Here is a 26,871-nt window from a genome sequence, read left to right on the forward strand (position 1 = left end):
AGTCAGCAAAACCAAGACCGGGAGCTGACTGGCTCAGATCATGAACTCCTTATTGCCAAATTCAGACTTAAATTGAATAAAGTAGGGAAAACCACTTGACCATTCAGGTATGACCAAAATCAAATCTCTTACACTTATACAGTGGAAGTGAGAAATATATTTAAGGAACTAGATCTGATAGACAGAGTGACTGATGAACTATGGACAGAGGTTAATGACATTGTATAGGAGACAGGGATCAAGACCATCCTCAAGAAAAAGAAATGCAAAATGCAAAATGGTTGTCTGAGCAGGCCTTACTAATAGCTGTGAACAGAAGAGAAGAGAAAAGCAAAGGAGAAAAGGAAAGCTATACCCATTTGAATGCAGAGTTCCAAAGAATAGCAAGGAGAGATAAGAAAGCCTTCCTCAGTGATCAGTGCAAATAGAGGAAAACAATAGAATGGGAAAGACTAGAGATCTCTTCAAGAAAATTAGAGATATCAAGGGAACATTTCATGCAAAGATGGGCTCGATAAAGGACAGAAATGGTATGGACCTAACAGAAGCAGAAGATATTAAGAAGAGGTGGCAAGAATACACAGAAGAACTGTACAAAAAACATCTTCATGACCCAGATAATCACAATGGTGTGATCACTCACCTAGAGCCAGACATCCCGGAATGTGAAGTCAAGTGGGTCTTAGGAAGTATCACTACGAACAAAGCTAGTGGAGGTGATGGAATTCCAGCTGAGCTATTTAAAATTCTAAAAGATGATGCTATGAAAGTGCTGCATTCAATATGCTAGCAAATTTGGAAAACTCAGCAGTGGCCACAGGACTGGGAAAGGTCAGTTTTCATTCCAATCCCCAAGAAAGGCAATGCCAAAGAATGCTCAAACTACCACACAATTGCAGTCATCTCACATGCTAGCAAAGTAATGCTCAAAATTCTCCAAGCCAGGCTTCAACAAGTCGTAAACTGTGAAATTCTAGATGTTCAAGCTGGTTTTAGAAAAGGCAGAGGAATCAGAGATCAATTTTTCAACATCCACTGGATCATCAAAAATGCAGGAGAGTTCCAGAAAAACATATACTTCTGCTTTATTGACTATGTCAAAGCCTTTGACAGTGTGGATCACAATAAACTGTGGAAAATTCTGAAAGAGATGGAAATACCAGACCACCTGACCTGCCTCCTGTGAAATCTGTATGCAGGTCAGGAAGCAACATTAGAACTGGACATGGAACAACAGAGTGGTTCCAAATTTTGAAAGGAGTACTTCAAGTCTGTGTATTGTCACCCTGCTTATTTAACTTATATGCAGAGTACATCATGAGAAACGCTGGGCTGGAGGAAGCACAAGCTGGATTCAAGATTGCTGGGAGAAATATGAATAACCTCAGATATGCAGATGATACCACTCTTATGGCAGAAAGTGAAGAAGAACTAAAGAGCCTTTTGATGAAAGTGAAAGAGGAGCGTGAAAACGTTGGCTTAAAACTCAACATTCAGAAAATCAGGATCATGGCATCTGGTCTCATCACTTCATGGCATATAGATGGGGAAACAGTGGCAGACTATTTTTGGGGGCTCCAAAATCACTGCATATGGTGACTGCAGCCATAAAATTAAAAGACGCTTACTCCTTGGAAGGAAAGTTATGACTAACCTAGACAGCATATTAAAAAGCAGTGACATTACTTTGCCAACAAAGGTCCGTCTGGTCAAGGCTATTGTTTTTCCAGTAGTCATGTATGAATGTGAGAGTTGGACTATAAAGAAAGCTGAGCACAGAAGAATTGATGCTTTTGAACTGTGGTGTTGGAGAAGACCCTTGAGAGTCCCTTGGACTGCAAGGAGATCCAACCAGTCCATTCTATAGGAGATCAGTCCTGGGATTTCTTTGGAAGGAATGATGCTAAAGCTGAAACTCCAGTACTTTGGCCACCTCATGCAAAGAGTTGACTCATTAGAAAATATTCTGATGCTGGGAGGGATTGGGGGCAGGAGGAGAAGGGGACGACAGAGGATGAGATGGCTGGATGGCATCACTGACTTGATGGACGTGAGTCTGAGTGAACTCTGGGAGTTGGTGATTCGACAGGGAGGCCTGGCGTGCTGCGATTCATGGGGTTGCAGAGAGTCGGACACTACTGAGCGACTGAACTGAACTGAACTGATGCTGGCAAAGATCGAAGGCAGGAGGAGAACGGGATGACAGAGTATTAGACATTTAGATGGCATCATCGACTCAATGGACATGAGTTTGAGTAAATTCCAGGAGTTGGTAATGGACAGGGAGGCGTGGCTTGCTGCAGTCTATGGATTCGAAAAGAGTCGGACACGACTGAGTGACTGAACTGATACTGATATTGATATGAAGAACACTTCATAATTGTCAGCTGTAGTTCTAGGTGATTTCACACACATTAGTAATTCATGTAAGGTTGAGAAAATTCTATGAAGCTAATATTATTATCATTCCTATTTTACAGATAAACAGATAGTGAGTGGGAGATACACAATTTAAACTTAAAAGATAGGCTCCAAAGGCTACTCTATTAACCATTATAACCCATACTACCTTTCATTTTTGTTTAGGCAGTTGCTGGAAAATCAAAAGTATACATTTCATAGAAAATATAATGCCATGAAGAATCTCTTCTACTTCTCTCTCATGAAGAGGCCTAATTATGCTGCTAAGTCACTTCAATTGTGTCCAACTCTGTGCGACCCCATAGACGGCAGCCCACCAGGCTCCCCCGTCCCTGGATTCTCCAGGCAAGAACACTGGAGTGGGTTGCCATTTCCTTCTCCAATGCATGAAAGTGAAAAGTGAAAGTGAAGTTGCTCAGTTGTATCTGACTCTTAGCGACCCCATGGACTGCAGCCTACCAGGCTCTTCTGTCCATAGGATTTTCCAGGCAAGAGTACTGGAGTGGGGTGCCATTGCCTTCTCCAGGCCTAATTATAGCTTACTGTTTATGTTACAGTTATCGACAGAGCTGAGATCTTGCATCTGCTTTATGGTGCTTCTTTCTATGAAGTACTGCCCATATCATGAAACAGATGTAATGATGTCAATTTGGCTCATTGCTCTGTTTTATTTATTACACTTTTCATAGGAATGCTCAACTAGCTTTATAACCTTTTAGTCTTCTATTTTACGATTCCAAGATTTAATAACAGAACATAAGACATTGATGTAGGCAAATTTGGCAATAACAAGTTTACAATTCACACAGAGATTGAATTTTCAGTTTACTATTCATTTTAGAGAAAAGAAAAGATAATTTATCATATTTTTTCTTGTCATACATTTTACTACCAAGAACATGCAAACCATCTAAAAAATGGGTAACTTTTATTTATGCAGTAAATAAAATTATAAGTATAATCTGACATATCATGAAATTATAAATTTATCAGTGATTAAGTGTAGTGATAATTTCAGAAACTAATGTTTGGTCATTCCTTTTAATTTAAATACAGAGAAGAAGATAAAATAAGATTGAAATTAAGTGACAGAAGTAAAACAATAGTTCCATAGACTGGTGTGGTACTCATATCTTCAATATAATCTGACTGGACAACTGAGAAAAAGATTAGGTACTTTCAAATAAAACTGGTAACAAGTGTAGAGGGAAAGACAGAACCAATAGTACATTTTGTTTTAACAGAAACAGGAAGTCCTTACTCAGCTTTTTAAGTTTTAAAGTAAAATGAAATACATGTAGAAAAAAAATAATACAAGAAGTACCCCCAAAGACCCCAAGTAAAGTAAATCAACGAATAGTGTTTGTATTTCTAAAATTAAGAATAATAACAATATAATTGGAAAAAGCAAATGTTGGATTTGTCAAATTAAAAGACAAACTTGAGGAATCACACTTGACAGCTTGTTATACCAGAATGGAAATACGCACACATACACATTTAGAGAAAATTTCATTCTTTCATTTCATATTTAGGGTGTTGAATATTATTAAATGTTCACTATCACAGTACTACTTCTTTATAAGAAATGGTACAAGGTATTGATTATTGCCTCAGTGTCGGTATTTACATTTTTTTCAAATTTTGTTATACTAGAATAAACTTCTTTGAACCTAGATCTTTCTCCATATCTCAGATCATTTCCTTAGGACACAGTCCAAGAGGTTAACTGATATGCTTAATATAGATGATATAAAACTGATTTCCAGTGGCCAGTTAGAGGAGTAAGTTGTGACATATTTATCATTTTTTGAACAACACAACTTAATCGTGCAAAAAAAGTTTATCTGATATTCTGATTGTCTCTCTAGTTGAGTTATTTAACTTGGAAAACCTCTGCATTGTTGAATTTGCAGTTTCCATTTGAAATATCTTCATAAACACTTATCTATGACACCAGCAGTGACTACACTGACTTGAAAGTTTCTTCTTTAAAAAAAAAAAGTTTTGGAAGGGTTTTTAATTACATTTTTTATAGAATGTGTCTGTCACCTGTCAGGCAATGTGATTAAAAGCAGGAAAAATTGCTTATTTGCTTGATATAGAGCACAGCATATTCCAAGCTAAAAACATGTTTGTGACCAAATTCATGTGCTATAAACTGCTAGCCTTAAGAATAAAATTATAAACTCTACTTTTATTTTATCCTATTTTGATTAAATTTAGAATGCAAATGAGACCTGGTTATACTTCAATATGTATGCCTTGAAATTAAGCTGTCAGTCCTAAAAGTAGTGATACTGCACTGTTTACAAAAAAAACTTGATACTCTGGTTAAAAGAAACAAAGCTAAGCAATAAATATAGAAAGGAAAACTCTCAAAGGCCATCAAATTATTGAAAATACAATCCAAGCTCTTATCCAGCCTATAACGCTGCCCCTGGTTGCATGAGCTGGCTCCTGGACCTCTCCAGTCCATCTCTGTCACTCTTGCCTGTGCGCCATCTTCCCGGTACCTTTATCTTCTTCATCATGCCTTCACCGCTTGTTGCCTCTAGCAGGGTACTTCCCCTGGACAGTCACATGACATACTCCCTTAAGATTTTTCAGAGCTCCTGAAAATAGGCTTTCCCTAACTACCCCCCCGCCTGTAGCTGACATTATAAAAAATGTATACTTATTTATTGTCTTCCTTTCCAATGAAATCTAAGCTTTTTTAGGAGAGAGACTTTTTATTTGCAAACCACTACACTCCCATCACCTGGAACATTGTGTGTCATGGGATAGGTTCTCAGTATATACCAATGGAGTAATATGATACATTCACTGCTGCGGGCCAAAACTGATGCAGTAGGATCTTTATAGTCTCCATTTGAAGTTACTTAATACTCAAACTTTGGTTGTGATACAGAAAAAATCAGTAACGTATTGCATACATGAATGTATGTAATCAAGTGATAAAAATTTTAAAAATCAATGGCATTTATTGCATCTTTTGTATGTTGGAATACATACAGTTAGGTTATTTATTAAAATTTAACTGATTATTTCCCTGATAATTATACTCTACTTCCCATACCACTCTCTCCCCCTACCTACCACACTCAAATGCCTAAGTTCATTGCTTCAAGGGAGGAGTGAGACAGCAGAAAAGAGAATTCAAGTTTATTCTGGATGAAGACACCTCACACTAAAGCCCTTAGGTAGAGGACATGTTAAGCATTGATGAAAATGGGGAAAAAAATCATAAGAATGAGGAACATTTCTTCATTTTCTTGATTTTCCCTATACTAAATATCTGAAAAGTTTAGTAGGAGTGGGAAGAAAACAATAGAGTGATTCTCACAATACAGAATAACCAGTACAAATCTGCTGTTGACTTGTCAAGCACATATGTTGGGTCTTCAGTGGCCATAACCACAAGTCTGTTCTAATTCCTGTGTATCTTTTAAGTCCTTGGGAACTTCAGTCAAATCTCTAAGAAAAGAGATAAATCGCCAAGTGACTGATAACAAGTTTCTACTATTCCAGTAAAATGAGTATCTTAAATGAAAATTAAGTGGGTAATAGAAAAAAATTAAAATAATTGTATTTTTTGCACAACTAAGCTCTACACACTGCCTACCCACACTATATATACCCAATGACAGGTCTTCTATGAAAGTAATATGGAGCTTATGCTTCAGGGTCTCTCTTGCACAAGTCCCTGGTTTCTAGAAGTGCATGCAGGTGTGGTATTTTCTGTAAACCAGTTTGTACAGATAGCATTTATCTATAAGTATTTCTATAAAATTGTCTAAAGAGACCTCAAAGGAAATAAATCAGAATTTTTAAGGATCCAGCTACTTGTTGCCGGTTCTCTTTTTACTAATATATTGGAGAAGGCAATGGCACCCCACTCCAGTACTCTTGCCTGGAAAATCCCATGGATGGAGGAGCCTGGTAGGCTGCAGTCCATGGGGTCGCTAAGAGTTGGACACGACTGAACGACTTCGCTTTCACTTTTCACTTTCATGCATTGGAGAAGGAAATGGCAACCCATTTGAATGTTCTTGCCTGGAGAATCCCAGGGACGGGGGAGCCTGGTGGCTGCCGTCTGTGGGGTTACACAGAGTCGGACACGACCGAAGTGACTTAGCATAGCATAGGATAGCATATATATATATTTTTGAACATATTTATAATTACATAATTTTGTTTTCTTTTTGTAAAATAATGCCATCATGTTGGATAAACTTTAGGATCCACCCAACCTGGGCCCACCCTTGTTTGTGCTTGTATATACATATGAAAGAGAGAAAGTGTTAATCGCTCAGTCGTGTCTGACTCTTTGCAACCCATGGACTGTAGCCCACCATGCTCCTCTGTCCATGGAATTCTTCAGGCAAGAGTACTGGAGTGGGTAACCAACCATTCCCTTCTCCAGGGGATCTTCCTATTTTCTTCCTGTATGCAGTATAGTCATTATTTGAATGGCTTGCCATACTGATTTTCCCAGGGAAAAATTTTAAATGCAAAATCTACTACTGAAATCCCATTTTCATTTATTATGTGGGAAAAGCAACTACCCATAATTAGGCTGGGTTTCCCAGGTGGTGCAGTGGTAAAGAATCTGCCTGCCAGTGGAGGAGTCACAGGAGACGTTGGGTTCGATCCCTAGTCCCAGAAGATCCCCTGGAGGAGGAAGTAGCTACCCACTCCAGTATTCTTGCCTGGAAAATCCCATGGGGTTGCAAAGAATTGGACACAACTGAGCATGAGCATGAATAATTAGGCCAGAGGAAATATTTTAAGTTATATTTTGATATTTTTATTTATCATAAAATAACTCAAAGAAATAGTAATTATCTGGGATGATGCAAATTTCCTTTAAATAAGTTTTTATAAATCTTATAAACATTTTTTTCACAGATTTTAAAAGTAATGACGTTTTGTGAATGATACCTCTGGAAGTGATTAAGTTTATTATCTTCAGTATTTCTCCAAGAAATCAAGTAAGAAAACTTGGAGGTGCAGCATGACCTGGGATTTCCTTTTTCTCCTGTGTAATGAAAGTATGTCTGGACAGTTATTCCAAAAGACCATTATTTGTAGACACCAACCATCCTTCTTCCATATGATCTTCTGAAGTTCTTCAGGAAAATCCTATCAGTCTCAAAAACAGAGGATGCAGCCTCACCCAACAGCTATAAGACTCAGCAGGCTTCCTAACATTTAAATAGTGTGACTCCCTAAGAATTTCAGTCCTAAATTATCTTCTCCCTTTTCAGACATCTTGAGATCTTTAAAGACGATGCCTCAGGGTGAATCGCCGTTAAGTTCAGCACGTCAGGCTTTCGTTGTAGCTATCTAATCTAGAGGATCAAAATCCCCTAGAACTTTCCAAACATGAGATGCCCAGCCTCAGCCACTTTAGGTGATTTTTTTGGGAGCCCCAAACACATTTAACACTCTTTCTGAGATTTTTCTTGTTTACACTGATGAAACAGCGATACATCCCTCTCTCTCTCTTTTTTTTTAAACCTACTCTCACTTGCTTTTCTCTTCTGATGTTATACTTACAAGATAATTTTCACTTAATCCTTTTCAGGTTTAATATCTACATTTGGCTATCTTTAAAAAATATTTTTAAGCCTGTTTGCTTTTTTTTTTGGATGGTGATGTCAATTATATAAAAGATGATTACAAACTGAGAAAATACAAACAAATGAAGGTCCTCATTTAGTTGTTTCATAGGTACTAAGTCTAATCTGTTACGGGCACTTTGAAGCCAGATGACCAATATAGAGCACACACGTTCACCTTTATTCTTATCCCAGCTCTCTCAGTAGTAGTTTTCCACGTAACAATAGTAGTAGGAAAGGATTATGCCTATCTTTTTTGAGTCATGACCATCACATACCTTGGATTTATAAATAATTTCTTTGTGGAAAAATCATAATAGGAAAAACGTTATGAATGTGTTTTTCATAAGTTAAAAAATATAGAAATCGAGAGAATCGTTTGTATATCTTGGTCTGTTTTGATGAAAGGTTGGTGGAATTTCAATTTCTTGAAGGGTACTTGGAGGAGGGCAGTGACAAGACAAATGTAGAATTTCACAATTTAAAGTGATAGTGGTGCCAATTTTGAAATTTCTAAAACTCCCCAAAGAGATAAAAATATGAATGATTACTCCACGAGAAAGAAGTCTTCAGCTTGTCATGCTAATTATTCTATTTAATAGAGGAAAATATTTGCAGTTATGGTATAGCAAACTAGAGAACTGTTAAAATATCAGTCTAGAGGTTACTGGTAAAATGCTATGTATAAGAAAACAATGTACAAAAACTACACCCCAAAATCTACAATTCTGCGGGAAAACATGTGGAGTACTCACAATGGAACAGAGTCTGTAAAGGAATACTGAAAGATATAAGGCAAACTAGATCACATATACAAGCATACTTCATTTTGTTGTCTTTGGGGATATTGTGATTTTTACAAATTGAAGTTTTGTAGCAACCTTGTGTTGAGCCTCTATAGGTGCCATTTTTCCAACAGCATTTGCTCATTTCATGTCTCTGAGTCACGTTTTGGTATTTTTCAGAATTTTCAAACCTTTTCATTTCATTGTTAAGGTGGTCTGTTATCACTGATATTTGATGTTACTATTGTATTGGGGTGCCACAAATTGCACCTATATAAGATGGCAAACTTAATAAATGTGTGTGTTCTGACTTCTCTATCTACCAGTCCCAAGTCTCTATCCTCAGGCCTCCTTATTCCCTAAGACACAACATTAATGAAATTAGGCCAATTAATAACCCTACAGTGACCTCTAAATGTTCAAATGAAGAGTCGCACATCTCTGACTTTAAATGAAAAGCTAGAAATCATTGAGTTTAGTGAGAAAGGCAGGTCAAAAGCTGAGATAGGCTGAAAGCTAGACTTCTTGCACCAAATAGTTAGCTGAGCAAAGTTTCCTGAAGTAAATCAAAAGCACTGCCCTAAACATCCTGCTAATGGAGAAAGTCTGAGTGGTCTGGATAGAAGAGAAAACCAGCCACAACATTCCCTTAAGGCAAAGCCTAAATCCAAGGCAGAGCCCTAACTCTCTTCAATTCTATAAAGGCTGAGAGAGGTGAGGAAGTTTCAGAAGAAAAATTTAGAACTAGCAGAGATTGGTTCATGAGGCTTAAAAAAAGTTGTCTCCACTCACAGACTTAGAAAACGAATTTATGGTTGCCAGAGTAGTGGGGAAGCATGGGGAGGGGGAGGGACAGTTAGGGAGTTTGGAATGGACAGGTACACACGGCTATATTTAAAATGAATGACCAACAAGGACCTACTGTATAGCACAGGGAACTCTGCTCAATGTGGCAGCCTGGATGGGGTGGGGGGGAGAATAGATACATGTATATGTATGGCTGAGCCCCTTTGCTGTCCACCTGGAAATATCACAATATTGTTAATTGGCTATACTGCAATATAAAATAAAAAGTTCAAACGTTAAGTGTGTGTATATATATATATATATGTAATTTTAAAAAGTAAAGACAAAAGTCATCTCCATAACATAAAAGTTCAGATAAAGCAGCAAGTATGAATGTAGAAACTGCAGCATGTTATCCAGAAATTCTAGCTAAGATAAGTACTGAAGGTAGCTGTACTAAACAGCAGATTTTCAGTATAAATGACCATCTTTATATTGGAAGAAAATGCCATCTGGGATTTTTGTAACTAGAGAGGAGAAGTCAGTGCCTGGCTTCAAAGCTTGTAAGGCCAGTCTGTCTCTCTTATGAGGGGCTAATACACCTGGTCACCCAAGAGCTCTGATGAAAATGTACAATGAGGTTAATGTCATGCCTGTTAATACAAGATCCATTCTGCAGCCAGTGTGATATGATAGCACACAGACAGTCTGAGCATCTCATTAATAAGTGATTGGAATATGAGCATTTAACAAAATGACTATTTACAAAAAGCTCATATGTAATTCTTGCACTAAAAGAATGATACTTTATTGTCTTTGTTCTAGTATAGCAATTGCCCTAAAATGGCTTCTGATTTCAGTGGACAATATTAGTCTTTTTTCAGGAGGGTGGACAAGAAGTCTTTCTTTCTTTTTTTCTTCATTCATTTGAATTTTTTTGAGGAATAATTGAAAATATAATTATATGTATTTTAAATGTACATATATACATTACATATATTCCTCCCCTACCCACTACAGAGAGCAGATAGAGTGAGTTTGCCAAAGAAACTCAAAACTTTAACACTTTCCTTCATGGCATGCAAAATTCTGTTCCCATTCAGCTGGTGACTTGATGAGAGTCTTTGACCCTAACCTACTTTAGTGCTCCTGCAAAGCAGAACATTTATCCCAAGGCCAGGCTATACATCAGGCAAAAAAAAAAAAAAACTCACTTTTTACTCTCAAATTGTGTGCTTGGGTTGGGGGTGAGAAAGAGAGGTTGCTGAAGTTGGGGAACTCCTTGAGCACCTCCTAACAGTTGACTGTGTGATTCACCCTGCTCTCAACCTGTGCTCTTTCTTCTGTGAATACACAGGGTTACAAAAACAGCCCTTTGGTGAGCTTATGGGGTATGCACTCCATTGGGGAAGGAGATGAGCAGCCATCAGAAAATTCTCACCTGCACCTTAGTGAAAGTGATGCTCCAAAAGTTCCAAAAGCCCCTGTTAGAATATCTGGGAGACACAGAATATACAGAGTGATAATTTGATATGCACATATATTTTGGAATGATTACCAGGATCAAGATAGTTCATATATATATCATCTCAAATAGTTAACTCTTTTTTTGTATGTATGGTGAGAATGCTTATAATATAATCTTAGCAACTTTTAAGTACTCAATATCATTAAATGTAGTTCATACCATATTATTAACTGTAGTCACCATGCTGTACTTTAGATCCTCTGAACTTATAATTGAAAGTTTGTACCATGTGACCTACATCTCCTCAATTCCCCCCTCCTAGTCCCTGGCAACCACCAGTATAGACAATGGAATATTATTCAGCCATGAAAAAGATGGAAATCCTGCCATTTGTGATATCATGGATGAACCTGCAGGGCATTGTGCTAAGTGAAATAAGCATGATAGAAAAGGACAAATACTGTTGCTACCACTTATATGTGGAATCTAAAAATTTTTAAATCTGATTTCATAGAGACAATTTCAGCCTTTAATGATCCCATTAGACCTCACTCTATACTTTAAAACACATCTTTACTCAGAAATTGAGGCAACTGTTTTGCTAATATTTATTTCTTTATACACCATCCTAGACTGTGTTGGAATGGTTCTTTTCCCATGTTAGGGCATCTAATACTCAGTACAGAGGTTTCTCAGGTAATAAAAGAGTATAAGAGCATGACTTTCCACTGTGGTACTCTGTAGGAGACTCCTTCCTTGATCATTCTAGGAAGAGCCTAGATTTGTGTAGCACTGAAATTGTAAGCACTCTATGTATATGTGTAAGTATAATCAACAGAAAGTTTTATAAGTATTTTGATACGAAGTGCAGATTTCAGATTGGATCTTAAATGAGTTTGACTTGGAACTGTGCAGAAATCATGGATGCCATGATCATGACTGTTAGCTAAATCAGACAGAGGCACCTCTTTTGTCTCCAGTGGAGTGAGGTTTTGCTGCACATTGGTTTTTATCCATTTACATACTTCATTTGAATTTCAAGTAGCGTATCACTCTAGCGTTAGCCGAGGCAAATCTCTTGAGTTACTGTTTTATTCTAAAAATTCTAAATTCCTTGCAAAACTTCTATTTCCCTAGAATGTTTTTTTTTCCTACTTTCTGAGAAAATTAAGCTCAATTGTCCTCTCTCTTCTCAAAACTGCAAAATTCCCTCCTCCAGGGGTCTAATTGATGGCCTCACTTCATATTTTACAGGACAGAAAGCTGAAACCATCACATCAAACTCCTCACCCCACCCATTTTTACACCACCAAACCTGTTAGTTTGCTTGACTGAATTCATACCATCTTTGTCTGATCCTCAGAAAGGGAGGATCCTCCACTGGTTTCGAGCTCACGTCTCCTTAAGGGCTTCAATCTTAGAGATTTCCACCACAATTCACTACATCGTTTCTTTCTCACACGTAGATGTTTACTGTCAGTATGAATTTTTCTAATATTCTTAACTTTAAAAATAAAGTATAATAACGATTCCTTAATTGTACACTTTCTTCCAGCTATCACTCCATTTCTTTTAACTCTTCATAGCGAAACTCGAAAGACTTGCCTACAATCACCATTTTATTTGTTTTCCTCCTATATATTCCTCAAGCAGTGCAAATATGACTTACACTTTACCTCTGTTCTAAAGATGTAAATAAAATTTTACTTACTGCAGGGGTAAGTTTCCTGTTAAAAGATCAGTGGCTTAAAGAAAGCAGCTATGCATGAATACTTTGTACAGTTCCTAAATACTAAGCACTTTACAATTTAGTTTGGTAAAATGTCTCCCAGTAAGAAGTTTATTTCTTTTAAAAATTTACTAAATGTTGTCCTTTAAAATTTCATCTTTATTTCAATTTACACTTTTTATTGCACTTTTATTAGAAGCAGCTTACCGGAAGCACAGCATTGAACAAAACAGTCAAAGAAATGATGAAAGAAAGAACATTTTCTAAAGGTCACAAATAATGAAAGTTACTCAGCATGAATCACAAAATAAGTAGAGACTCAAAAAACCAAGGGAACTGGATTATTTCTACTGATACAATTAACGTTACCAGAATTATTATGGCTACTAAAGTTAGATTTTATCCTGGATTTTTAATTAAAAAAAAAAAAAACTTAGTTTTTTTTTTTTAATAATTTGGGATTTATAGAAAAGTTCCAAAGATAGTACAGAGAGTTTCCACCTACCCCTCACTGTTTCCCCTGATGTTAACATCTTATATCACCTCGATATTATTATCTGCAATAAAGTACAAGATGCTACAGGTTTATCTTGTATATACCCTGCCTTGAAGGGGCCAACTAGAATACAGATTTTATCAGACATTTCTCCAAGTTTCCCTGGTTCCTTTTATTGGAGAACGGTATTAGAAATCTGGGTGCTGGTGGTGCTCATTACTTCTGGGTGGTCACTGTTGTCACTGCCAGGGCCTCTCAGTGGAGAGGGCTATGAAACATACGTCAGTATGCTGACCCATGTGGGTCTCCCAAGTGGCTCAGTGGTGAAAAATCTGCCTGCTAGTACAGGAGGCATGTGTTCGATCCCTGGGTTGGGAAGATCCCCTGGAGTAGGAAATGGCAACCCACTTCAGTGTTCTTGCCTGGAGAAGCCCATGGACAGAGAAGCTTGGCAGGCCACAGTCCATAGGGTTGCAAAGAGTTGGACATGACTGAGAGACTAAAACAACAATCCTGACACATGTATACACACTTGTCTATAATTCTGTCTGCATTTATCCACCTCTGTATAATTTATGCTAACCAAATAGGGGTTCATAGTGATAACCCCAACTCTAATTCAGTACTACAGAGTTTGTCTAATCTTTCCTCCTTAAATAGCTATAATTTCCTCCTCTAACAATAAGAAACCTGGTTTTCACCATCCTTCATCCATTTATTTATTTATTCATCCTGAGACATATATATAAAAAAGCAGATTGAGAATTATTAATTAACTTGAATCCTTGTGAGAAAGAAATTTACCAGCTACAGTTTTTAGATATACTTCTTTGGTCTTCAGCCAAACAGTTGCTCTTCAAAACACTGTTTGACAAAGTTATTTAGCCAACTTCTTTCCCTCTCACTTGCTTCAGTGAGGTTATGTCACACGTTTTTAGTAGTTTCATTTGTCATAGTGTGTATTCCTTTTTTTGTGTGTGTGTGTGTATTCCTTTTTGAGATCTCCTGACATCCTGGTTGAATTTCTTTTAGTTTGCATATATTAAAGTTTACTCTTTTAGATGTACAATGTTGTGAGTTTTGACAAATGCATTGAATCATATATCCACCACTCCAGTAGCATTTAGAGTAGATCTCTATCACCCTAAAATTCTACAGGTTTTTTTGTTTGTTTGTTTGTTTGAGAGAGGAAACCACTATGAGAAAGCACACAGGAAAAAGTCTTTCCTCTCAAATATTTGGCTCTATCTGATGATGTTAAGTTAAATTTTATTTCCATATTTCTAAAAACATTTTTAAAATTTTGCAGATACACTAAGAATTCATAATTATAAGCTTTTAAACAATATTCATGAGTGTGACTATCAATTACTACTTACTAATCTCAAAGGATGAGCCTCCCAGGTGGCTCAGTGGTAAAGAATCTGTCTGCCAGTACAGGAGATGTGGGAGATGCGGATTTGATCCCTGGGTCAGGAAGATCCCCTGGAGGAGGAACTGGCAACCGTCTCCAGTATTCTTGCCAGGAAAATTTCAAGGACAGAATAGCCTGGTGGGCTACAGTCCATGGGATCGTAAAGAGTTGGACACAACTGAGCTACTGAGCATGCATGCAATCTCAGGGGATAACATCTGAGAACAAAACCTTATCTCTTATTTAGAGAGCAACTCACTGTAGAAAAGAAAAGAGAGGCTACACCATATGATCCAAGATCTTAATGGGGTTGTATATCATTGATCTCAGTCCCTCACAGTTTTGGTCATACGTGTCAGCTGAGAAAGATAGTCTCTAAAATATCTGGGTCATTATATCTTTGTAAAGAGTAATCAAAAGAACCAGTCACTCAAAATCAAAGCTGTACTTTGATTCTAGACAGAGATCCATAAGCAACAGCCTCTTCAGCTAATATCACCCAGATCAATGGGTAGCTGAGGGTGGAAGTACTGTCCCTACTGCAGCATATCCTGTTTTTATATTTTGTACTTTTTTTTTTTTTGATTCAGTGTTATTTTGTCTGTTCTTCTCAGAGGCTTACAATTCAATTTCAGGGGCTTGAGTTACTAACATAACTGCCATATAGCTGACAGAAGTCCGAGGTGGGACTACAGCCACCTTACTAGATGAAAGGTGACTCTTAAATATCATGAAAGAATCTTGAGATGTGGGTTCTCAATTTCCATCATCAGCTATACCAAGTTCAGTTCAGTTCAGTTCAGTCACTCAGTCGTGTCTGACTCTTTATGACCCCCTGGACTGCAGCGCACCAGGCTTCCCTGTCCATCACCAACTCCCGGAGTTTACTCAAACTCATGTCCCTTGAGTCAGTGATGCCATCCAACCATTTCATCCTCTGTTCACTTCTCCTGCTGCCTTGAATCTTTCCCAGCATCAGGGTCTTTTCCACTCAGTTCTTCACATCAGGTGGCCAAAGTATTGGAGTTTCAGCTTCAACATCAGTCCTTCCAATGAATATTCAGGGCTGATTTCCTTTAGGATGGGCTGGTTGGATCTCCTTGCAGTCCGAGGGACTCTCAAGAGTCTTCTCCAACACCACAGTTCAAAAGCATCAGTTCTTTGGCACTCAACTTTCTTTATGGTCCAACTCTCACATCCATACATGACTACTGGAACGACCATAGCTTTGACTAGACTGACCTTTGTTGGCAAAGTTACATCTCTGCTTTTTAATATGCTGTTTATAGAGTGATCATAGCTTTTCTTCCAAGGAGCAACCATCTTTTAATTTCATGGCTGCAGCCACCATCTGCAGTGGTTTTGTAGCCCAAGAAAATAAACTCTGTCACTGTTTCCATTGTTTCCCCATCTATTTGCCATGAAGTGATGGGACCAGATGTCATGATCTTAGTTTTCTGAATGTTGAGTTTTAAGCCAACTTTTTCACTCTCTTTCACTTTCATCAAGAGGCTCTTTAGTTATTCTTTGCTTTTTGTCATAAGGGTGGTATCATGTACATATCTGAGGTTATTCTTATATCTCCCGGCAGTCTTGATTCCAGTTTGTGCTTCATCCAGCCCAGCATTTTGCATGATGTACTCTGCATAGAAGTTAAATAAGCATGGTGACAATATACAGCCTTGATGTACTCCTATGTAAACCTATTTGGAACCAGTCTGTTGCTCCATGTCCAGTTCTAACTGTTGCTTCTTGACCTGCATACAGATTTCTCAAGAGGCAGGTAAGGTGAACTGGTATTCCCATCTCTTTCAGAATTTTCCACAGTTTATTGTGACCCACACAGTCAAAGGCTTTGGCATAGTCAATAAAGCAGAAATAGATGTTTTTCTGGAACTTTCTTCCTTTTTCGATAATCCAACGGATGCTGGCCATTTGATCTCTGGTTCCTCTGGCTTTTCTAAATTCAGCTTGAATATCTTGAAATTCACAGCTCATGTACTGTTGAAGTCTGGCTTGGAGAATTTTGAGCATTACTTTGCTTGTGTGTGAGTTGAGTACAATTGTGCAGTAGTTTGAACATTCTTTGGCATTGCCTTTCTTTGGGATTGAAATGAAAAGTGACCTTTTCCAGTCCTGTAGCCACTGCTGAGTTTTCCAAATTTGCTGGCATATTGAGTGCAGCAGTTTCACAGCATCATCTTTTAGGATTTGAAACAGCTCAGCTGGAATTCCATCACCTCCACTAGCTTTGTTCGTATATAAGGCACACTTCAACCAAATTACCATGCACCAAAACAGTGATGCTATATATCACTATTTGTTGCAAAAATTTAGTTGTAAACTCTATGTGAGCCCCTGCTCTGCACCTTTTTAGCTCAATGACTTTGGAAAGTTAACTTCTCTGAACTTGTTTCCTGTCTTCCATTTTAATATGGTTTTTATGTAGAAAAACTGAGAAATTACACTTTGATATACTTGATAGTGTTTATGTGTATTTTATTTCCATAGATGGTTGCTTGAATAATGGGGTTAGAGATAGGCTATTGAAGCTAGGAAAGAAAAATTAACATTATACTTTGAGTAAAGCAGCAGGGTAGGAAGCTTCTCAGGCCCCTCCAATGAAAACATCCAATACCCCTAGTTTTCCCGAGAACACAGCTTGAGACTAGTGTGTTGTGAACTTGGTCTGTGATACATCCATCTCTGAAACCTCATTGTTGAGTTAAGAAATAGATATAAAGTGCTCCATAAGCTTTGAAAACTAAAAGTCTAAACCTCTAATTTTACTGTTGAAGAGACTGAAGTCAAGGTAAATTAAGATAGTGAACTTCATAGCAGCTGATGCAGGATGGCTACGATCCAATCTATTGTAAATTTATTATTCTTTTTGTTCACAACATGGTAGAATGAGCACTGCTGAAGGTCAGTTTTGGACGAACAGAACTCACCAAAAATTTTTTGGCCTGCCATTTAGCTATTAGGCTCCCATTATATTTTTTTCCCCCTCTCTTCTTTTCCACACCTATCCTTTTAAGGAACGGCCGCCAGATGTCTTTTTAAAAGTATAGTTTGGCATCTGTCACAATTTAATGCAGTTAAATTCTGTGCATAATTAGGAGACAATTATAATATTGCATAAAGGCCATGAGGGCCTACACAGAACTGTCCTGTAGAAATTCCATATTGGACTGAAAATAATCGATGCTGAAAAATTAAATTTAAAGGTGCAGTTTTGCCTGCTAATAAGCAAATATGATAGAATTGTTCACTTTGCCCACCATCTCATGGAAGGCTAGAGCAATATTGTATTGCTGTCTTCTATATGCTAATAGGACCAATATTTGCATAAATTAAAATTGTAACAATTCCATTTTCTGGGAACTACACTGCGTGTGTGTGTGTGTGTGTGTGTGTGTGTGTGTGTTAAGTTGCTTCAGTCGTGTCTGACTCTTTGTGACTCCATGGACTGCACCCTGCCAGGCTCCTCTGTCCATGGGCTTCTCCAGGCAAGAATACTGGAGTGGGTTGCCACGTCCTTCTCTAGGGGATCTTCCTGACCCAGGGATTGAACGCCTCTCTTACGTCGCCTGCATTGGCAAGCAGGTCCTTTGCCACTAGCGCCACCTGGGAAGCCCCAGTGGAACTACACTACCAGCTGGATTTTCACCTATAATCATATATTTTTCAAATTAATTATTTGACTCCCTATCTTAATCAAGTCCAACCTTTCTCTTTAGAGGCCTTTTACTCCTCCAGATGGCAAATTACCCATGTCATCTGGGGACTTAACACAGTTCAAAGTAGTTGGAGGCGGTTGCATCAGTCAGAGTTCTAACCAAAAAACAGAAACGCTGGGGTGATATGCATATTAACAGGTGACTTATATAGGGACCTGATAGTGTGTAATTGTAGGAGCTGTTTAAAGAGTCTTCATAAGACTTTTTTTTTTTTTTTTTTTGTCTTTGCTTGAGGTGCTGGAGCCCAAAGCCAGCAGCATCTAGGAAAGAGAGATGGATGTGAAGTAGGGAAAGCAAGGATGGACTGGAAGCCATGAGGAATAGCTGGACCCCACAGGGACAGACTGGAACTCGTGTTGATCTTTCACTGCCCCTAGACCTCCAACTCTGATGACGTGAATGCTCTGCAGAAGTGGGCACTGTCTTTTATGGAGCTGGTGAAGCTGAAAGATAGGAAGGGACACTGGTGCAGCTGTTGCCCAGGCTTGCTGCCTGACACTAAGGTAAGCCAGCAGATCATATGCCCTTGAGCCTACTTTCGGAGAATAAAACAAATACTTTACCTTTGGCTTCCAAATCTTTCTCCAAATGCCTCTTATAGCACAAGCAATCTCAGAACCATGCAGAGGACTCTGAACAAAGTTTTAGCTCATAGTACAAATCCTGCACAGAGGTAAACCTGCTTCTAAACAGCAGGTGAAAAAAGAATTGGGTAATTAATCTGCTCTTGCTGTTGTTCTTACCACCACTTGAGTGTCACCAGAAGTTCCACGTGTTCTTTCCAATGTTGTGTTGATTTTGTTGTTAGTATACATCCCACCCAGCTGTGCAGGGCTGCCCCAAACTTGGGATTCTAGTTCAAAACTGTTGTTTTAAACCACAGTGCTTGGTTCAAAGTCACTGGGTTCTCTGGGGACTTTTAAGGTCCTTTCCTGACAGCAGACCTTGGTAGGGACTGCCACTTGCTCACAGATCCCCAGGCAGTTGTCCCTAACTTTGAATCTCAGTGAGTAGGAACTCAGTCAAGTTATTTTCCATTCAAAAGTCTAATCTCATTATGTAGATTTCTCAACTTGCTCCCAAGGGGCCATGAACCATATCCACTTTAAAGAGTATTATCAAAGTAAAATCATGGTCAGGCCACAGAATGTCGTCTTATACCCTTCCTCCCCAGCAAATATCTGCAAAGAAGGGTGTGTTATACTTCACAGGGGTGTTGGGGGAAAGGCAAGCCTCTGTATTCCCTTACACAAAAAACAGGTATAAAACAAAACTAAATATTACTATTGAACAGTAACTGGAAATCCAGTACCCCAAACTGACATTAAATAAGGTTTAAAACAAGATATTTTTAATTGCAACTTAACCTTTTATAAACAGTTGAAGAAGGTGTGAAGCAATGCATGTGTGTCTAATGGGATATTTCTTCCAATATTATCAAAGTTATCGATAAGTATAAACAACTCATTAGTATAACATTAAATTATTATTAAAGTTAGATATATATTTTCACATATTAGAAATTCTTATATTCCTGGTTGGTATCATAGGAGATGGTAGTCCCAAGAGGACTTTCTAGAAGGTAATCCTGTGGGAATTCTCAAGCCATGAAAATTTAAAAGAATTGAAAGTGCAGAGTAAACAATGCTATGTGATTAAGTTTAATTCTTGCCACCCTCTATGTGCTCAAATTAATCACTATTAACATATGAGTTCAGAAAATGTGGACAAAGCAAGTTATTTTTTCTAGAATGATGAATTATCTTGTTAGGAATTTATCTACCCACCTCTCCCCTTTTCCTTTTCTGTGATAGAGAATGAGAGTCTGTGTATGTGTGTGTGTAAGCATGTGTGTATGATTAAGTGTCCATATTTAAGGAACAAGACCATGGTTTGTTTTATTTTAAAGAATAAACATATTTCTGAATTTTTCAGGTCATCTGAGGAAACTAATCTTTAAACTTCTAAAAGTGAAAAAATGAGGAAACCAGAAGGGAAAGAGACACGTGTACCCCAATATTCATCGCAACACTGTTTATAATAGCCAGGACATGGAAGCAACCTAGATGTCCATCAGCAGATGAATGGATAAGAATGCTGTGGTACATATACACAATGGAGTATTACTCAGCCATTAAAAATAATACATTTGAATCAGTTCTAATGAGGTGGATGAAACTGGAGCCTATTATACAGAGTGAAGTACGCCAGAAAGAAAAACACCAATACAGTATACTAATGCATATTTATGGAATTTAGAAAGATGGTAACAATAACCCTGTGTACGAGACAGCAAAAGAGACACTGATGTATAGAACAGTCTTATGGACTCTGTGGGAGAGGGAGAGGGTGGGAAGATTTGGGAGAATGGCACTGAAACATGTATAATATCATGTATGAAACGAGTTGCCAGTCCAGGTTCGATGCACCATACTGGATGCTTGGGGCTGGTGCACTGGGACGACCCAGAGGGATGGTATGGGGAGGGAGGAGGGAGGAGGGTTCAGGATGGGGAACACAGGTATACCTGTGGTGGATTCATTTCAATATTTGGCAAAACTAATACAATATTGTAAAGTTTAAAAATAAAATAAAGAAAATAAAAATAAATAAAAAATAAAAGTGAAAAAATGGCCATTTTCAGAGTATCAGAAATGAGAAGGTAGATTCAATAAGGCTATTAATTTTTTCACCAGAATTATGAAATTTAGAAGTCAATCATAAGAGAACAAAGGAAAAGAGGCATAGCTAAACTCCTTATTTATTCCTATAGATATAAGGGGTAAAGAGGGAAGAGTAAAGAAACCAAGTGAAGGAGGAAGAATGTGAAGAAGGAAAGGGGGAAGGCACAGGAGGGAGATGGAAGATGCAATTTCTACTGTGGAAAGCAGATCAAAGACAACAAGCTAATCTAGTAAACTAAGTCTTAAAGTCCAGCCTTCTGAGGTGAAGCCCAGCTGGAGCTGGAGTGCAAGGCTTTCAGGATAGCAGGCACTGCACACAGTCTTGGTTCTCTTCCTCCTCCGACACATCTGAGGTACTGGAAGACTCATCTGAGTTGGTTTCCACCACCTCGATTCCAGTAGCTCCCTACTGCGGGCAATGTCCTCTCTGTGTCAGGTGATGCATGAGGAACCAAAGCATGTGGCTTTCGAACAGATGAGTATGGTGCTGTCTGTCTTTATCTCGTCCCTGCTTGTTCCTCTTAATCACACTGTTTAAGCCAGCAAGGCAAGTGATAACTTTAGCTGTGGGTACCCAGATCTTAGCATTGCGGTCTAGGCCGCTGGTCGCCATCACAGGTAGGTAAGGATGGGCTTCAATACAGTTAATAGTCCCTCCTTTATCCCCTTCCATGTACTGAAAAATCTGGCAGGATGACTTCTCCCAGAAGATGTGCCCGCAATCACTGCCACTCATGACGAACTCACTTCTGGGACCGTAGAAATTGACACCTTTGACTGTGGCATTATTTCTGTGCCCCTTGTGTCTTTTCACATATTGGGCTCCATCAACATGAGAGGAATTGAAGAGGTAAATATCCTCATCATTGTAACTGCCCAGGAGCTCTGTGCCATTGTGACTGTACACAAGGCAGGTAATGTGAGCTTTAGCATCACAGTTGGGTAGGTGATGAGGACAAAATTTCTTGAGCACTCCATTATTATCACTCTAATTAATCTTCCTCTGGTCATAAATTCTTACAAACTGATCTCATCCCCCCACTGCAAAATGGTAATTATTGGCAGGATTCACATAGATCGAATACAGCCCCACTTTCTTCTCCTTCTCTCTGGTTACCACCACTTTTGAAGCCGGCTGGCCTTGTCTGAGATCAATGGCAAAGACAATTGCATCTTCACCTGAAGTGAGGAACTTAAAAGGGGAGTCAGGATCCAGACCCAACTTGTGGGAGGCTCCCCTGTGCTGGGCCACACATTTAGTTTTCCCGCAGTGTGGGAGAGCAGACAGCTCGGCTATGCAGATCTGCCCATCGCAGCCACACATGGCCAGGGTGGTATCACCACAGTGGGGAAGGAACTTGGCCTGCTAAACATTATTTCTGTGACCACTTTCAAACTCCAGTACTGGCTGCCGATGCACCCAGTCCCACAATATCACTTTCAGGTCATCACTGCTAGTGGCCAGCCAGGTGCCACACTGGTTAAAGTGCACAGTGTTAACACAAACATTGTGGCCTGCAAGCCAATACTGCAGGTGGAAATGCTGCACAAAGACTCTTGCCCCACAGGCCTCATACACAAAGTGGGCACTTGAACCCAGCTGCTGCTCTCGAAGAGCATTCAGGACTTTCCAACGTGGGTTGGGGAGGGTGGATATCTCGAAAGCCACCCGTTCCTCCAGGGCCCAATCCTTGGCATATAAATACTGGGCTTGGGCTTGGTTAGCCTCACGGCACTGTACCTGAGGCCACTTTTCTTGTGCCAATGCTTCCTTCACTTCTCCTTCCTTTCCCGGCTCTCCTAACTGGTACCGGAACTGGTTTCTATCACCCGTTAAGAAATGTCCAGCATCTCCCATGCTTTCCAAATCAATGTTTTTATTGGTACTTGCTGTGTCGGCACCTTGATTTGCTCTGCCGGGCTGGCCAGGGCTGCCACCATCGCCGGCACTGCCACCATTTCTGGTCACTTCCGCATTGGCGCCACCTGCCTCCGATCTGGAATGCTCCTCGGAGTTTCTCTGTATCTCAGATTGGCTGTCTTTGATGCTCACGTAGTCAGACATCTCTTAAGGATGCGTGCTCTAGTCTAGAAAAAAAAAAAAGTCTTTGAACCCTGCAGAAGACAGTAGGCCGGCAGTGAAAAAGCTACAACCAGCAGCACCAAGGAGAAGGCAATGGCACCCCACTCCAGCACTGTTGCCCGGAAAATCCCATGGACGGAGGAGCCTGGTAGGCTGCAGTCCATGGGGTCGCTAAGAGTCAGACACGACTGAGTGACTTCACTTTCACTTTCCACTTTCATGCATTGGAGAAGGAAATGGCAACCCACTCCAGTGTTCTTGCCTGGAGAATCCCATGGACAGAGAAGCCTGGTAGGCTGCAGTCCATGGGGTCGCACAGAGTCGGACACGACTGAAGCGACTTGGCAGGCAGCAGCACCAGAGAAGGCAGTGCCACCCCACTCCAGTACTCTTGCCCAGAAAATCCCAGAGACAGGGGAGCCTGGGGGGCTGCCGTCTATAGGGTCGCACAGAGTCGGACACAACTCAGCAACTTAGCAGCAGGAGCAGCACCAAAATGCAAACCGCAAAACGCAAAGGGGTGGGGCAAGTGCCGCCTAAGGCATTACGAGTACGGGAGCTGGTAAGGTTCAAAAGACTTCATCTCATTTAGCGTCTTGCATCATTTCGAGACTGCCTAGATTTTTCCAGAACCTAAGCCACGTCCCCGGAAGACATCTTGTATTGTCCGCTATTGCGCATACCGTTCTACTGAGTGTGATACAGATCGTGCTTTGTAGAACAATTTTATTAGAAAGTCATCTGCAAAGGTACTCCTCAGGCAAAACGGCTATGGTAAGACTCTCAGTTCTTTTTTCAAAGATAATGTACAGTATGAAAAATGAAAGTGAAGTCGCTCAGTCGTGTCCAGCTCTTTGCGACCCCGTGGACTGTAGCCCACCAGGCTCCTCAGTCCATGGAATTTTCCAGGCGAGAGTCCTGGATTGGGTTGACATTTCCTTCTCCAGGGGATCTTCCCAACCCAGGGATCGAACCCGGGTCTCGCACACTGCAGGCAGACGCTTTACCGTCTGAGCCAATTTCCTCATGTACAGTATGAAATGAAGAAATACGCAAGTGCAAGGAAAGATTGCTAAGGCCCCGAGTTAGTGAGTTTCGGACATGGAGGAAATATTTCAGTAAATCAAAGAGCTTGAGGGAAACCTTGAGAGTCCTAATTGGTGGAAATGGCAAGTGTGTGCTCAGTCGCTTCAGTCGTGTCAGACTCTTTCCATGAGATTCTCCAAGCAAGAATACTGGAGGGGTTTGTCATGTCCTTCTCCAAGGGATATTCCGACCCCGGGATCTTCCTACCCAGGGATCGAACCCATGTCTCTTGTCTCCTGCACTGGCAGACAGGTTCTTACACACTGACTAGTGAATTGCATTTTAGATTAAAAAATGAATTTTTTTTTTAGTATGAATAGATTCCAAGTATTGCATTACACATACTTTTACTAGAAAAAATCATTATTTATCTGAAACGCAAATTTAACCATGTCATGTGCAATAATTTTATTTGTTATATCTGGCAGATTTTCTTGGAAGTAATTTAGTCCCTCAATGTAATCAAAGCTGAAATTAACTGGTCAAGTTAAAGTAGACATTGAAATCAGTAATTGCTTTGCCAATTTCAAACAGAAACACACCATTTTTCTCTTTCCAGCATAGATTCTATATATTTATTTGGAGTTAATTCAATTTAAGGTATTTAGGAAATGCCAACACAATATTATCAAAAAACAATCTGTGATGTTATAGAACTATGAAAATATTTTAAACGTCTCCCCAAATATGTCAGAGGCTTTTTGCCTGGCGCGGGGTTGGGGGGCGGCAGGCAGGGAGGGTTTAGGGGAAAAAAGTGCTTTCAGAGGCAGTTAATTGGTATTGTGGTGTTAACTTCAGAGCTTCTCCAAACGAATTATCTAAGGTGATGTCAGTAAATTTTCAAAGGGCTATGGTAAACTGCTGACTAAGAATGCCAGAATGAAGAAAACAAGATTTCCCCGAGTGATTGCAGGGTTAATGCAAAATTGATTAAACATAGATGTATAAAGTTTTCTAAAGAGAAAGAATGGTTCCAAAGCTAATAGTAATGGAAAGACACATCAAAGAATATTCATAGCAATTTGTAAAGAATAGCACAGGAACTTGAAAACTACGTGAGAGCCTGTCAAAAGTAACATGGATAAGTAGACTACCATATATTTCTGTAATGGAGTTATGTTAAAAAGTGAGGATTAATGAGTTAAAACCAAATATATCAACCTGGATTAATCTTAACACAATGATGAGTGAAAATACAAATGACAGAATAGTTAATAATTTCACTTTTATACTGATGTTTATAGTTTTCATACATAATAAAACTACTTTAAAAGACAAGAAAATAATTGATTCAAAATTCAGAATAAATATTACCTATGGAGGAAGGGAGGCAGTTAAAATCTGGTAGAGAGGAAGCTACAATAATTCTTGGTAATATTTATAGCTTACTGTGGATATAAGTGGGCTTCCCTGGTTGCTCAGATGGGAAAGAAGCTGCCTGCAGTGCAAGAGACCTGGGTTCAATCCTTGGGTCAGAAAGATCTGCTGGAGAAGGGAATGGCTACCAATTCCAGTATTCTTGCCTGGAGAATTCCATGGGCAGAGGAGCCAGGTGGGCTACAGTGCATGGGGTCACAAAGGGTCGGACCGACTGAGTAACTTTATTATTCTTTTTATTATTTACTGCCTGGCGTATACATTTATGTACTATTTTCTGTGTATTATACACTTTGCATAGTAGCTTTTTTTAAAGAGATCAAACTTTGGCTATGAATTGGCTTATCAATTTAATTTTTATTTGTTTGCTTTTAATTTAATTGATCCATTTGGTATATTTCCATTCACATTCATCCCTTTATTCACCAGAAATTTATTTAGCGTTTCTATGCACCATGAACGGTTCTAGGTTCTGACAATTCAGTTGAGAATAAAAGTGATAATTCTTTCACTCGTGGAGTTTATATGTGTGTGAATGTTAGTCACTCAGTCCTGTCCAACTCTTTGCGACCCCATGGATTGTAGCCGTGATTGAACCTGGGTCTCCTTCATTGCAGGCAGATTCTTTACTGTCTGAGCCACTAGGGAAACCCCATCGAGTTTATAATACAGTAGAAAAAAGAGACAATAGACAAGCCAATATATAGATAAAACATATGAGGCAGTGGTGAATTGTATGGAAAGAAATAAAGATATGGAGAGAACTAAGGTATGTAAGTAGATACAAACTGGAGGTTGTTATTTTAAATAGTGCATTCAAGAAAGGTCTCCTTTATGAGGTGACATATAAGTAGAGGCTGAATGAAAAGATAAATGGAGCATGCAGATATCTAGGGTAAGAACATTCCTTATACAGTGACACTGAGTGCAAATGCTCTAAAATTGTAAGAGAATAGGAGTGTTCTTGAAACTTCAAGAAGGCCAGTATGACTTACAGTGCAAATAAGCACTAGGGAGAGTGTCAGGCAATGGACTGAAAGAAACAAAGGCTTGTTGTACATAATAAATAATTTAAATTTTATTTCATTCTATGTGTACTGGAAAGTTTATAAATTTTAAAATCTTGTGAATAGGTCAGTTGCATTATCTGATTGGCTTTTGAAAGAGATGATTATGGC

At 39.1% G+C, this 26,871-nt stretch overlaps 1 long non-coding RNA gene and 1 pseudogene across 1 annotated transcript in view; one reads left to right on the top strand and one right to left on the bottom strand.

Moving 5' to 3' along the window:
* The window catches only part of LOC133243546 (uncharacterized), a 56,127-nt gene extending 35,216 nt beyond the window's left edge, over positions 1-20,911 (top strand). The window contains exons 2-3 of the long non-coding RNA XR_009735106.1: positions 18,841-18,966; positions 20,399-20,911. This is a non-coding gene — a long non-coding RNA (uncharacterized LOC133243546). The remainder of the gene's footprint in view (positions 1-18,840; positions 18,967-20,398) is intronic.
* A 483-nt stretch (positions 20,912-21,394) lies between these two features.
* On the bottom strand, positions 21,395-23,212 carry LOC133242673 (DDB1- and CUL4-associated factor 8-like; annotated as a pseudogene).
* Between the last annotated feature and the right edge of the window lie 3,659 nt (positions 23,213-26,871).

The sequence above is a fragment of the Bos javanicus genome, chromosome X, assembly GCF_032452875.1.
Source record: "Bos javanicus breed banteng chromosome X, ARS-OSU_banteng_1.0, whole genome shotgun sequence".
NCBI lineage: Eukaryota > Metazoa > Chordata > Mammalia > Artiodactyla > Bovidae > Bos > Bos javanicus.